This window comes from Ochotona curzoniae, unplaced genomic scaffold (assembly GCF_017591425.1).
Source record: "Ochotona curzoniae isolate NIBS_2020 unplaced genomic scaffold, NIBS_Ocur_1.0 scaffold_4701, whole genome shotgun sequence".
NCBI lineage: Eukaryota > Metazoa > Chordata > Mammalia > Lagomorpha > Ochotonidae > Ochotona > Ochotona curzoniae.
Genome location: NW_024467122.1, coordinates 52,354,328 through 52,368,544, shown reverse-complemented (window position 1 = coordinate 52,368,544; position 14,217 = coordinate 52,354,328).

Sequence of the window (14,217 nt, the reverse complement as noted above, 5' to 3'; positions counted from 1 at the left end):
CTGGCAGAAAGGAGTGTGGGGAGAAGTGGCGCCGCATCCCCTGCACCTGACGTGCCAGCACACGTGTGGAGATTTTCTGTTAGAATCAAGGTTCTTTTACACCAAACTCCCCTCTGGGAAACCCAGAGCCTTTCCTCTCTGGGAAGGGAGTGGGGCCTCCAGGCCTGGGTCTCCGAGGGCTCCTCCTTTCCCTGCAGCCTCTGCCCTCGGGGTTGCATCTCCACAGCCTCCCCTTCAGTCACCTTCCTGACTCTGTTAGCTCCCCCAGAAGACTTCCCCTGGGGGGGGGGGAACCCTTAATTTTGTGTCTGTGTGGCACTTAGTGTACACCCCACCTGCGAGACACAGCAGGTACTCTCACCCGTTCCCCAAATCCACTTAGAAGCCCACTAAGGCAAGGTCTCATTACTTAAAAAATTATTTATTTGAAAGAGTAGCAAAGAGATGGAGAAAAGAGAGAGAGAGAGAAAGAATTTGCTCTTTCATCCAGTGGTTCGCTCCCTCTGTGGCCACAATAGGCTGGAGTTGGGCCAGACCAAAGCCAGGAGAAAAAAATTCCGTCCTGGTCTCCTGTATGGGTGGAGTGGAACCCAAGGACTTTGTTTCCACTGCCTTCCCAGGCATGTAAGCTGAGAACTAGGCTAGAAGCAAAGCAGCCAGAATTCAAATGGGCAGAGTGAGAACTCAAACTGGTACTCAGGCATGGGGTGCCAGCTGCAGAGGTAGCAGCTTAAATTGCTGTGCTATGACACTAGCCCCAAGAGCTTATATGGTATAGGGGCTCAAGACATTATTTAGTGAAAAAGGTGGATCAACTGCTGGGGTCCCAGTAATGGCCAAAAATTAAGTAGAATGTGTGTGGGAGCATGCAGTGGCATTACTGGGTACAAGACAATGGGGTGGACTTTTGCAGGGAACTGCTGGAGTCAGCATCTTTGCTTTGAGCTTGGCTGCGCTTCACTGAGCTTGGCTGGTTCCTCCGGCAGCTCCTATGAGATGGCTGGGCTGCTAAGCAGGAAAAGATGGATGGGCTGCCTTCATTTAGATTCCAGGTGTAGCTGCGGGTTCCCCTTCCTTGTCAGTTTCCTGTCTGACTTCCAGTGTGAAGCTGAGGGAGAAAGCCCTGGCATGTGGCCTGAGAGCTGCGGGACACTACAGACATTTCTTGTCTCTCAGAGTCGGGAAAAAGAACAGCCAGAACCAAAGCAATGGTCACTTGGTATTTGTTTTCTGCTCAGCAACAGCACTCTGAAACTGTCTTGAAGGTTTGTTGGTCAGGGTCCCAGAGAGTCGGAGGAGTGGGAAGCAGATTTTTTTTTCAAAGATTTATATATTTTTATTGGAAAGGCAGATTTACAGAGAGAAGGAGAGACACAGAGAAAGATCTTCTGTCCGCTGTTTCACTCTCCAAGTGGTCACAAAAGCCGGAGCTGAACCGATCTGAAACCAGGAGCCTCCTCGCGGTCTCTCGCATGGGTGCAGGGTTCCAAAGCTTTGAGCCATCCTCTACTGTTTCCACAGGCCACAGGGAACTGGATAGGAAGTGGAGCTGCTGGGACATGAACTGATGCCCATATGGGATGCCAGTGTGTGCAAGGTGACGATTTAGCCACTGTTCCATCGTGCTGGACCCTGGAAAGCAGATTTACAACCACATCTTGTGACTAAGAATGTTGACAAAAGGGTAAATGAGTGAAGATTCTCCAAAAGTTAAAAAAACAGAGAGGCAAATTGGTATAGTAAGTATGTGAAACACTCATAGTGACAGTTATACATAGCTTCCTGACAGAAGCTAGGATTCCTGGTGCTGTGGAATGGACTTTTGCAGGCATTTTACTGGCTGTGAAGGCTGGCTTTGCCTTTGTTGTCACCTGCTTGGAACAGCTTCTCTGGGATCTGCTTAACTTTCCCAGAGAACACAGCACTTTGAGACACTGTTCACCAAATACAGGTCTTCTAAGTTGCTGATATAAATTTCTGCTCTGAGAACATATTTGTAGCTTAAAAATCAATTACAAATGAAACCATAGGATGCATATCCCCTGGGGTCACCTATCTAGAAGGAATGGGACTTTAACCCAACATTGATATGTGGGCTATTGCGAGTCTGGACTGTATAAAGTACTAATAAGATAAATCGATGTGCCAGATCCTTGGCATGCCAAAGGTCAAACCGTTACAAAATCTCGATTCCTGGCTTTCTCTGTCGGGACAACAACTATTCAAGTGTTCAAATAGCTCAGTTATTTGCAATAACAATCAACAAAAGAGGTAGATGTTTGGTCAAACAGCTAAGAAGACTATTGGGACACCAGCATCCCATAGTAGAGTGCCTGAGTTCAAGTCCTGTCTCTGCTTCCAGCTCCGGATAACTGCGGATACATGCCGGAGGTGGCAGCAGGGCTTGGCTGGACTACTTGATTTGAGTTTCAGGCTCCCAGTCTTAGTCTGTTGTAACATAGGGAGTAAATCAGCAGATCAAAGCTTTATACATAATTTTTTTTTCAAAAACTAAACACATAAAAAAGAAAAAAGTGTTATTTATTTATTTGAAAAGCAGAGTTAAGGGTGGAGGGAGGCTCTTAGAAAGAGGACTTCTGGGCCTGGTGCAATAGCATAGAGGTTAAAGCCCTCACCTTGAATGTGCCTGATCCCATATGGGCTCCCGTTACTAATCCCGGCAGCCCTGTTTCACACCCAGCTCCCTGCTTGTGGACTAGAAAGCAGTTTAAGAGACTGGGATCCTCCCCAAGCATCCACAGTGGCTGGAGCTGAGCCAATCCAAAGCCAGGAGCCAGGAGCTGCTTCTGGGTCTCCCACGCGGGTGCAGGGTCCCAAGGCTTTGAGCCGTCCTCCACTACTTTCCCAGGCCACAAGCAGGGAGCTGGATGGGAAGTTGGTAGCTGGGATTAAAAGCAGTGCCCATATGGGATCCTGGCACCAAGGCAAGGACTTTAGACTCAAGACTATCATGCTGGGCCCAAGAGATACCTACATTCTTAAGAGACGTTCCAGGTATCCGATTAAAAGCATTCAGATAAGGACAGAAGGCTATCTTTTTAAAAATTTAATTTTTAAATAATGATTACGTGGTTGATCAGCAGAAGACTATCTCAACTTTATTTATGTCTGAAGATTATGATGACCCTCTGGGTTAGCTAAAGGACAAGATGGCAGTCACATTCAATGTGAAATTCATGTCAGGTTTTTTTAAAAATTTATTTTTATTGCAAAGTCATATATATATAGAGAGGAGGAGAGACAGAGGAAGATCTTCCATCTGATGATTCATTCCCCAAGTAACTGGAATGGCCAGTGCTGCGCCAATCCGAAGCCAGGAGCCAAGAGCTTCTTCCAGGTCTCTCACATGGGTGCAGGATCCCAAGGCTTTGGGCCGTCCTCAACTGCTTTCCCAGGCCACAAGCAGGGAGCTGGATGGGAAGTGGTGCTGTCGGGATTAGAACCGGGACCCATATGGGATCAGGTCCGTTCAAGGCGAGGACTTTAGCTGCTAGGCCACAGCGCCAGGCCCTTTTAAAATTTTTTGAAAGGCAGATTCATTTAGAGAGGAGAGAGAAAAATCTTCCATGTACTTAAACACTCCCCGACTTGCCACAACAGCTGGGGCTAGGCCGGTCTGAATCCAGGAGCAGGACTTGTTCTAGGTCTCTTACATGGTTGCAGGGAGCCAAACACTTGGTCTATCTTCTGCTGCTTTCCCAAGCACATTAGTAGGGATAGGGACTAGAAGTGGAGCAGTTGGGACTTGAAGCACCTCCCAAATGGGATGGTAGGAGGCTTAACTTAGTAAGCCACAATGCCAACACCATGTCAGGTCAAGTTGAATCTTGACAATCCTCTCCTCTCATAACTGACTCTTGCACGATGACATGCTTCCTTTTCTGCAGTGTGCCCTGAGCCTGAGGGGGTTTCTAGCATCATCTTGACATCATGTCATGAGGTCATTTGTCTGGCTTATGAACAGATATCACAGCAGGAATACAGGAATATGTACCTATAAGAAGCAAAGCATGACTTTTAAAAAAAGGTGGAAGGATTTCCTATGTCGTGACATAGTGGGTTTAGCTACACCTGTTACATTGATATTCCACAGGAGTCTTAGCTGCTCCACTTTTTCTTTTCTTTTAAGATTTATTTATTTTTATTGGAAAGGCATATCACATTTTACAGAGAAAAGGAGAGGAGAGAGAAAAACCTTCTAGCCACTGGTTCACTCCCCAAATGTCCCCAACGATCAGAGTTGAACCACTCTGAAGCCAGGAGTTTCTTCTGGGTTTCCCACTTGGGTTCAGGGTCTCCCACTTGGGTAGAGGGTCCCAAGGTTTTGAGCCATCTTCCACTGCTTTCCCAGACCATAAGCAGGGAAATGGATAGGAAATGGAGCAGCCGGAACATGAACCAGTGTCCATATGGGATCCTGGCACTTGCAAGGTGAGCATTCATTCATTAAGCCATCATGCTCCACTTCTGATCTAGCACCTTGCTAATGAACTTGGGAACTCAATGGAACATGGTCCAAGTCCTTAGGCCCTTGCCACCCATTTGAGAGACCCAGAAGAAGCTCCTGGCTTCTGGCTTTGGCCTGGCCCAACCTCAGCTGTTGCAGTCATTTGGGGAGTGAACTTGCAGATGTAAGAGCATCTCTCTCTTTCTCTTTCTTTCTTTATCTTTCCTTCTGACTCCCTGACTCTTTTTTTTTTTTTTTTAAAGATTTATTTTTATTATTTTTTTATTGGAAAGGCGGATATACAGAGAGGAGATACAGAGAGGAAGATCTTCCGTCCGATGATTCACTCCCCAAGTGAGCCGCAACGGGCCGATACTATGCCGATCCGAAGCCAGGAGCCTCTTCTGGGTCTCCCACGTGGGTGCAGGGTCCCAAAGCTTTGGGCTGTCCTCAGCTGCTTTCCCAGGCCACAGGCAGGGAGCTGGAAGGGAAGTGGGGCTGCCGGGATTAGAACCGGCGCCCATATGGGATCCCGGGTGTGCAAGGCGAGGACTTAACCACTTGCGCCACCGCGCCGGGCCCCCTGACTCTTTTTTAAAAAAATTTTTTTACATATTTTTTTATTATTATCATTTTATGATACAGTTCCATAGGCCCTGGGATTCCCAGGGATGCTACTGTAGGATCTATGGGTCAGTGAGGAATTTAATGAGAAAGAAAGTGTTTTCAAGGGATGAAACAAACAAACAAACAAAAATCAAAATCCATGAGATATAGTTTCCGTTGAACTTTGTTGGTGAGATATGTCTCCTGTAGGCAACAAATAGATGGGTTTTGGTTTTTTAAATCTATTCTAATTATCTATGATGTTTGATTGATGAGTTTAAGCCATTTACATTCAGGGTTAATATGACCCCAACCGCTGGTACTGTGCCGTCCTTGACTGCTTTTCCAGGCCACAGGCAGGGAGCTGGATGGGAAGGAAGTGGAGCTGCCTGGATTAGAACCGGTGCCCATATGGGATCCTGGCACGTTCAAGACAAGGACTTTAGCCACTAGGCCATGGCGCCTGGCCCCTATATTTGGCCTTTTTTTTTTTTTTTTAAATAGTGTCTTTCAATTCTTGAATGCTTTTTTTAGCTTCACCCAGCTCTGCTTCCAGTTTTTTGTTTGTTTCCTCCTGGTGGCAGGAAATATCTTCCAGTTCTGAGATTCTTCTGCTTCCTTCATTCTATTTTGGAGATTCTCCAGTGTACTTTATTTTGCTCCACTGTATTCTACATTTCTGATATACCAGCTTTCATTTGATTCATTTTCTGTGTGACATATTCTTTAAATTCCTTAAACTTCTGGATGACATGCTTCTTGTTGTTGATAAGAAGCTTTAATTAAAACAAGTGTTTTGAATTCTGTGTCCTCCATTTTCTCGATGTCTTCCTCAGTTAACTCTGAGGTTAGCAAAGGATTTTGCTCCTTTGCAGGGGAGTCTTCAGTAACACTTATTGTGCCTCTCTTCTTTTGCTCTTGGTCATTGTACTTCTGATTAGCAGAGTCTTCTCCTTGGGGCAAGTTTCTAAGCTGTGTCCTGCACAGGTCTACAATGCGATTTTACTTATTATGATTGCAGCCACTGTGCCACTCCCTCCAGTGAATTCCAGGTCTTGGTTCTTATGTTAGGTTTCCACCATGGTCTCTGTAGCACTAGCTTGTGGCTCACCACGCTCCACCTCCTGTGAAACCATGCTGAGGCCTCAATTTTTCTCCCACTTCCAGTTGGAGCAGTTCCCAGGACTAGGAAGACATCAAGTGTCCTGTATATAGCAGGGTTGTTGGTGATGGTGATATTGGCAGAACCTGTTGGTTGTTAGGCCTGGGGGCCACATGGGCCTATTTTTTTTTTCACATGGACCTATTTTGACCTATATGGTGCCAAAGTTGTTATTATTTTCCCTGTGGGACCAGTGCAATGGCACTGAGCTCAGTGAAATCTCTCCAGCTCAGTGCATGCTCAGTTCACTGTTGTTCCTGTCATCTTAAAGCTTTTGCCACACTGTACAAAATGACACCTGTTGTACCACTACTAGAGTTCTTGATCTGCTGTCAGGTCTGAGGGCTACCCAGACCTATCTTGGATGGAACCTGTAGGATGCCACGTTGTTGCAGTTTACTGAGCCAGAAATGAGTTCAGTCCAAGCTCAGTGCATGTACAGCCCTGTCTCATAGCATTTGTCTTCCTATACAAAATGGCGCCTAATTTGGCTCTAGGGGGTGGACTGGGCTGTGAAATTCACCCTGTTACTGCACTGCCCATCTGGGACCTGCTGCTATGTATCTGCTCCTGGTCAAATCAAACAGACTAGCAGAATGAGCAGTTCTTTGTCTGGGTTCACCTCCTGAGCTCCTGGTAAATGTCCCTTCCCACCTTGTTGCTGTTGGTGCAGTTCAGATCACTGTTCACTGAATGCTGGTTCACTCCCCAAATAAATACAATGACCAGAACTGAGCCAATCCAATGCCAGGAGCTTCTTTTTGGTTTCTCACATGGATACAGGGTGCCAAGGTTTTGGACCAATTCCTGCCATTTTCCCATGCCACAGGCAGGGAACTGAATGTGAAGTGTGGCAGTCAGTCCGCATACTAATGTCCATATGAGATCCTGGCGCTTAGAGGTGAAGTGTTAATTGAGCTATCAGGTCAGACAGGGCCAGTAATACACAGATAATACACATGGAATTAGGATTCTTACAATTTGCTGGTGACTTTTAAAGAATCACTCATTTATTTGAAAAGTGAAAGAGCAAGTGATAGAGACAGAGAAATCTTACACCTGCTGATTCAATCCACAAATACTCTTACCAGCTAGTGCTGGGTCAGAGGCCAAGAACCAGGAACTCTCCCCGGGTGTCTTCCCGTGGGTGGCAGAGACTCAAACACTTGAGCTATCCTCTGTTGCCCTCCTAGGGAAGGAACAACCCAGCAGGGAGCTGGGTTGGAAACAGAGCAGTCAGGACTAGAACCAACACTTCCATACGAGATGCCAGCATCACAGGCAGCAACTTAGCCTGCTGCACTGTAATGCTGGTGCCTAGAGCTATCTAGCCAGAGTTATATAAACATGAAGGGGAAGGGAGAAGAAGCTTCGGGGATTCAGGTGTTTAGGGTGGCTGCTAAGTGATTCATCCATAAGACTATGCGGATGATTTACCACAATCTGGTACTCACTGTTTCTGAAGGAAAGTCCATGATGAGATGACTTAATGTTTGGAAGACCTTCTGGTTCTTTACCTCATGTTTAGAGATGTTTATAAAACTCCTTCTCCTCCTTGGGCCCGGCGCGGTGGCGCAAGTGGTTAAAGGTCCTCGCCTTGCACGCCCGGGATCCCATATGGGCGCCGGTTCTAATCCCGGCAGCCCCGCTTCCCTTCCAGCTCCCTGCCTGTGGCCTGGGAAAGCAGTTGAGGACGGCCCAAAGCTTTGGGAACCTGCACCCGCGTGGGAGACCCGGAAGAGGCTCCTGGCTTCGGATCGGCATAGTATCGGCCCGTTGCGCTCACTTGGGGAGTGAATCATCGGACGGAAGATCTTCCTCTCTGTCTCTCCTCTCTGTATATCCGCCTTTCCAATGAAAAAATAATAAAAATAAATCTTTGAAAAAAAAAAACTCCTTCTCCTCTACTTACCTTCATTCTTTCCTTCCATGTCACCGTGTTTCATTATTTAGCAGAAATGCAGCCCTGGTGTCACAGGCTTCCACCAACTTTCTTTTTCTTTTCTCAACACTTCTTGCCACTATCACTCAGAATTCTTATACTTTGACTTTGCAGAAATGTCTTTCTGTATAGTTCCTTTCCTGTTGAGTGATGCCTAGGTCCTACTCATTCCCAGGAGGATTCATTTACTATGCTTCATTGTGATGACTGCCGGCAGATTGGGGACCACATGCTGGGTAACCACCTTGGGTAACCATTCTGTTCCTCAGTTTCTTGCTTTGCTTTTCTGTTCTGTTCTTTCATTTTCTTTCTTTTGTTCGTTCTTTCAATATTTATTTTTATTGGAAAGGCAGGTCAGATTTACAGAGAAGAGAGACCAAAAGGCAAAGTTCTTCTATCTGCTGGATCACTCCCTAAGTAGCCACAGTGGCCGGAGCTAAGCTGATCTGAAGCCAGGAGCCAGGAGCCAGGAGCCAGGAGCTTCTTCTGGATCTCCCATGTGGTGCAGGGTCCTAAGGCTTTGGGTCATCCTTGATTGCTTCCCTAGGCCACAAATAGGGAGCTGGATGGGAAGTGGAACTGCCGGAACATGAGCTGGTACCCATATGGGAACCTGACTGTTGCAAGATTGGGATTTAGCCACTAGCTTATCACACCAGGCCCAATCTTTTTCTTTTCTTTTCTTTTCTTTTCTTTTCTTTTCTTTTCTTTTCTTTTCTTTTCTTTTCTTTTCTTTTCTTTTCTTTTCTTTTCTTTCTTTCTCCTTCTTTTTTTCTTTCTCTTTCTTTTTTCTTCTTCCTTCCTTTTTTTTTAAAGATTTATTTTTATTATTTTTGTTACTGGAAAGGCGGATATACAGAGAGGAGAGACAGAGAGGAAGATCTTCCGTCCGATGATTCACTCCCCAAGTGAGCGCAATGGCCTATGCTATGCCGGTCCAAAGCCAGGAGACTCTTCCGGGTCTCCCACACGGGTGCAGGCTCCCAAAGCCTTGGGCCGTCCTCAACTGCTTTCCAGGGCCACAGGCAGGGAGCTGGAAGGGAAGCAGGGCTGCCGGGATTAGAACCGGCGCCCATATGGGATCCCGGGCGTGCAAGGCGAGGACTTAACCACTGTGCCACCGCGCCGGGCCCCCCCCCCTTTTTTTTTTTAAAGATTTGTTTATTTTACAGACAGAAATAGAGATAAAGAGAGACACAGAGAGAGACAGATCTTCATTTGCTGGTTCACTTCCTAAATGGTCATAACTGGCTGGGACAAAGCTGGGAGCCAAGAGTTTTTTGTGTCTCTCCCATATGGGTGCTGGGGTCTTCCAGGCCATAAGCAGGAAACTGGATTGGAAGTTGAAAAGCAGAAACTAGAACGGGTACCCATATGGGATGTCAGTGCTACAGGCAGGAGTTTAACCTGTATGCCACTGTGACAGCCCCAAGGGTGAGTTCTTATTAAAAAATCAGGCTAGATCCATCCCCATTGTCTGACTTCCTATTTACCCATGTGAGCTTTCCCTTTGGTAAGGGATCTCTTAAAAATTAATCTATTTTTAATAATATTTACAGAGTTCAGAAGAATGTATGCCCATATGGACTGCTGATTAGAGTGGAACGGGTTGAGGTATGGGACAAAGTGGATGAGACAATTGCTTCCAATTTTTTTTTGCTGTATCAGGGGTTAGGGGAGAAAAAGAGGAGAGGGCTGCTCCCAGAAACCTAATTACAACAGTACCAGGGGTTGTGAGACAGCCACTCAATGTCATCCTAGGGTTCCTGATGTATGTGTGTTCTGCATATTCAGAAGTTATTGCTTAAGTTGCTTTGATAGTTCTGAGATATTGTTGGTTTCATTGCTCCGATTTTTTTTTTAATTTATTTTATTTTTACTGGAAAGGCAGATATACAGAGGGGAGAGACAGAGAGGAAGATCTTCCGTCCGATGATTCACTCCCCAAGTGAGCGCAACAGCCGATGCTATGCCGATCCGAAGCCAGGAGCCTCTTCTGGGTCTCCCACGTGGGTGCAGGGTCCCAAAGCTTTGGGCCGTCCTCGACTGCCTTCCCGGGCCACAAGCAGGGAGCTGGATGGGATGCAGGGCCACCGGGATTAGAACCGACGCCCATATGGGATCCCGGGCGTGCAAGGCGAGGACCTTAACCACTGCGCCACAGTGCCGGGCCCCATTGCTCCAATTTTGAGGAAGTCCTTTCAAGGTCCATTGGCTGACATAGTTCACCTTGAAGTCTCTGCTTGGTCAGATACTTGTCCAAGAGAGCTGCCCAATTTGTTCTGCCCTGCATGGTACCAGATGTCCTCTACAGGCCTCAATGATCTGTCATGTCTCCCATGTGCATCTGGGCATGTCATCTTCAGCAAATGAGGGGGCCCAGTTCTGACACATGTACTCCACGGTCAGAGCACGGATTCTGTGATTTTCCAGATAGTTGGAGTTTTGAAAACAGTGGTCCAGTTCAGGGGTTCCCCAAAGAAACCACACCTGAGGTGTGGTGTGGGCTCTTGTCACGATGGCATTCATTCATGATGTGATGCATCTAGAGGGCCTTCCCAGAACTGACATCATGGTATTTGGGCCTGCAACTTGCACAGCTGGGAGCTAAGTAAGCCTCTTGTCCTTATGTCACCCAGACCTACAGTCTTAGATGATTTTGTTATTGAAATGATATGAGGAAGAAAGAGATGAAGCCAGAAGCAAGCCGTGATTACCAAGTCAAGTTATGAGGAAGCAGATGATTAGGTCAAATAAATACATAGAACAGAGGCTGAGGAAGCCAGGGGAGAAAAAACAAAAGAAAACAAAACCCAGCAAATGAAGTATGAGTTGTTAAGCCATATAAATAAATGGCCAAGCAAGGTGAAAATCTGGAAACTTCTGCCGCTAAAACTCCTAAGTCATGTGGATCCACAAGAATCCCTATTCTTGGATTGCTGTGGTTTTCCCATTTTTCTTATTGTCAATGCAGTTTACTGATAATGCTTGAAGGAAGGACAGGAATTGGACAGGTGGGAATGAAGGGAAGAACTCTGACAATCTGACAGATGAGGAAGAAGCACAGCACAGAGTAGGTGTGGTGAAGTAGGTGTGTTTTACTCTGAAGAACAGAGCAAAGAAAACCCCAACAAACAGCAGGGGAACAAAACTCATTAGGAGTGAGGGGAGCCTGCTCAAAGGCTCAGGTAACCCTCCCATTGCAAGCACCAACATCCCATTTGCTCTGCTTCCCATCCAGCTTGTGGACTGGGAAAGCAGAAGACAGCCCAAAGCCTTGGGACCCTGCACCTGCGTGGGTGACCCAGAAGAACCTCCTAGGTCCTGGCTTCAGATTGGCTGAGTTCTGACTGTTGTGACCACTTGGGGAGTGAATCAGTGGATGAAAGATGTTTGTCTCTCCCTCTCTCTGTAGATCTGCCTTTACAATAAAAATAAATAAATCTTCAAAAAGAAGAAGTGAGGGCCCCACAGTGGGCAGCCCCTTTGTATAAGTCAGCAATGGCACCAAGAAGAAGCCATGACATTGGGCATTCAAGAAGGAGAGAAAGTGGGTCTAGACCATATCCTTTGTGATGATAGGGTTAAGATTTGGGAAGGAAGAGCCCTCTGACCAAGGAAGAGGGAATCTTTCAAAGAAAGATTGCACCACCAGATTTGAGGAGGGTGACAGAGCTACAGAGAAAGCATGGAAAGAGACCATACATTCTGAAAAGACAGAGAGGTGGGCAAGTGTCTCACTCCTGTGCATGGCAGGCTGCAGAGATGGTGGGAGCAACCAAGAGGAAGCAAGACTTTCACCTGGGAAATCCATCCAGGGAGGGAGATGGAAGGCAAACGGAGAGACTGATGGTCAGCCTGAGATATAATCACAGCTAAGTAGCCTGTTTCAAGCACCCAGGTCAGGACCGAGGGCAGAAGTTGTATAAGTAGTTGTGTACACAAGGCCAGAGTTGCAACCACAGCAATGGGAAAATTCCCAAACTGACATTAGGTCAAGTATGCAAAAGGATAGCAGAGAAAAATCTGACTTAAGGACAAGACAGATTTGATTTGTGTGTTTTTGTTTTGTTTTGTTTTTAATTTCAGGCGCAGCCATTGCCCTAAACACTTTTTCTTCAGAACAAAAACAGACCAAGCCATTTACCTATCAGAGCATGATACCTGAAGAACACACCTGATGCACTCAGTGGTACACACCTGGAGTTGTAAAGTTGACCAACAGTGGCTAGCATGCATTGAGCATGTGCCAACTGTTGGACCCTGCACAAAGGGCTTTTACACACACATTAGCTCACTTAATCTTCAAATATTGCCTATGTCATTATGTTACTATCTTCATTTTTCTCTTGGGGAAATAGATTATTACATATCTCATCAAGATCATTAACTAGTAATCAGTGAGGCTAAAGGAAGAACTTTAATATAAATTCCTCACTTTTTATGATTACAGAACTATTCAGATTGCCTTTTTGGGTGTATGTCAGTGAGATATATGCCCTGACAATATTTCAGTTATATTTTTAAATTTATTGACACAAATTTAGTCATAATTTACATACCTTTTTAAAAAAAGATTTATTTATTTGTATTAGAAAGGCAGATTTACAAAGAGAAGGAGATACAGAAAGAAAGATCTTCCATCTGCTGATTCACTCCCCAAATGGTTGCAATGGCTGGAGGTGCGCCAATCCGAAGTCAGGAGCCAGGAACTTCTGGGTGTCCCACATGGCTGCAGAGTCACAAGGCTTTGGGCCATCCTTGACTGCTTTCCCAGGCCACAGGTAGGGAGCTGGATGGGAAGTGGAGCAGCTGGAACATGAACCAGTGTCCATATAGGATGCTGGCAGATGCCAGGTGAGGATTTTAGCCACTAGGCTATTACTTCATACCCCCTCACAATTGTTTTAAAGATTTATTTATTTGTGAGATAGAGTAACAAAGTGAGAGAGAGAGAGAGAGAGAGACAGAGAGAGAGAGAGAGAGACAGAGAGAGAGAGAGATGTAAAGTGTTCTTTCATCCACTGCTTCACTTCCCAGATGGCTTCAATGGTTGGGGCTGGACCAGGCTGAAGCAACTCCATCCCATATGGGTGGCAGGGACCCAAGTACTGCTGCTTTCCCATGCACATTAATAGGCAGCTGGATGGGAAGTGGAGTAGCCAGGGCTCATGAGAAGCAGGCATTGCAGGCAGCAGCTTAACATGCCACCAACTCCTTTTGCATCTCTTTAAGGGAAATGAAACTTTGTCTTACAGAAGTGCAAAAGTCCCCAACTCCACACAATTCCCCCATACCCAATAATACAACTTAAATTCACAAAGTCCTTGTCTGTTGATTATCCACCACCTACATTGTGACATGAAAAAGAATGTGTAATAATAGTGATGAAACTCTATAGCTTTGTGATTGAGTACTCATGGACTATCAGCTATTATCCTAAGCATTGCTTAAATCTCTCTCCTCTCTCTTAATCCTCATAGCTTCCCTGAAATTTTGACATTATGATCCACATTTACCAAAAAGCAGAGTTATAAACAGGTTAAGAAACTGTTCCAAGGTCACAAGTTAGGTAAGTGCTGTGGTTGGAATTTAATCCAAGACAGGCTGACTCCGCGCTCTTGACCATGCCCTCACAGCTACTGCAATGTGCTGTCCTCTCCAATGTAAAGGGTACAGTCCAGGATCATTTAGGAGGTTGTTTGCTTTGGCATAATCCAGGATGCAAAGTAGACAGGGAAAAAAAGTCAGGTAGATCAGGAGAGGCCTGTAGATTGGAATACAATTACTAACAGTTTCAGGTGGTTTCTCCTGACTTCCAGGATAATGTATCCATCCATCTCATTGGGGCACTACACCTTCCACTTGAGTACTTTACTTTAGGCAGTCATTAAATAAAATGTTATGCTAAGTGGTATTTGCAGGAATTGTTTGTAACTAGTAACATTTTACAGATTCATAGTTTTGGAAGCTCCTTTAGAGATCAGTTATCCAAGATCAGAGGTAGCACTTTAAAAAAAAAATTATTCATTTTTATCA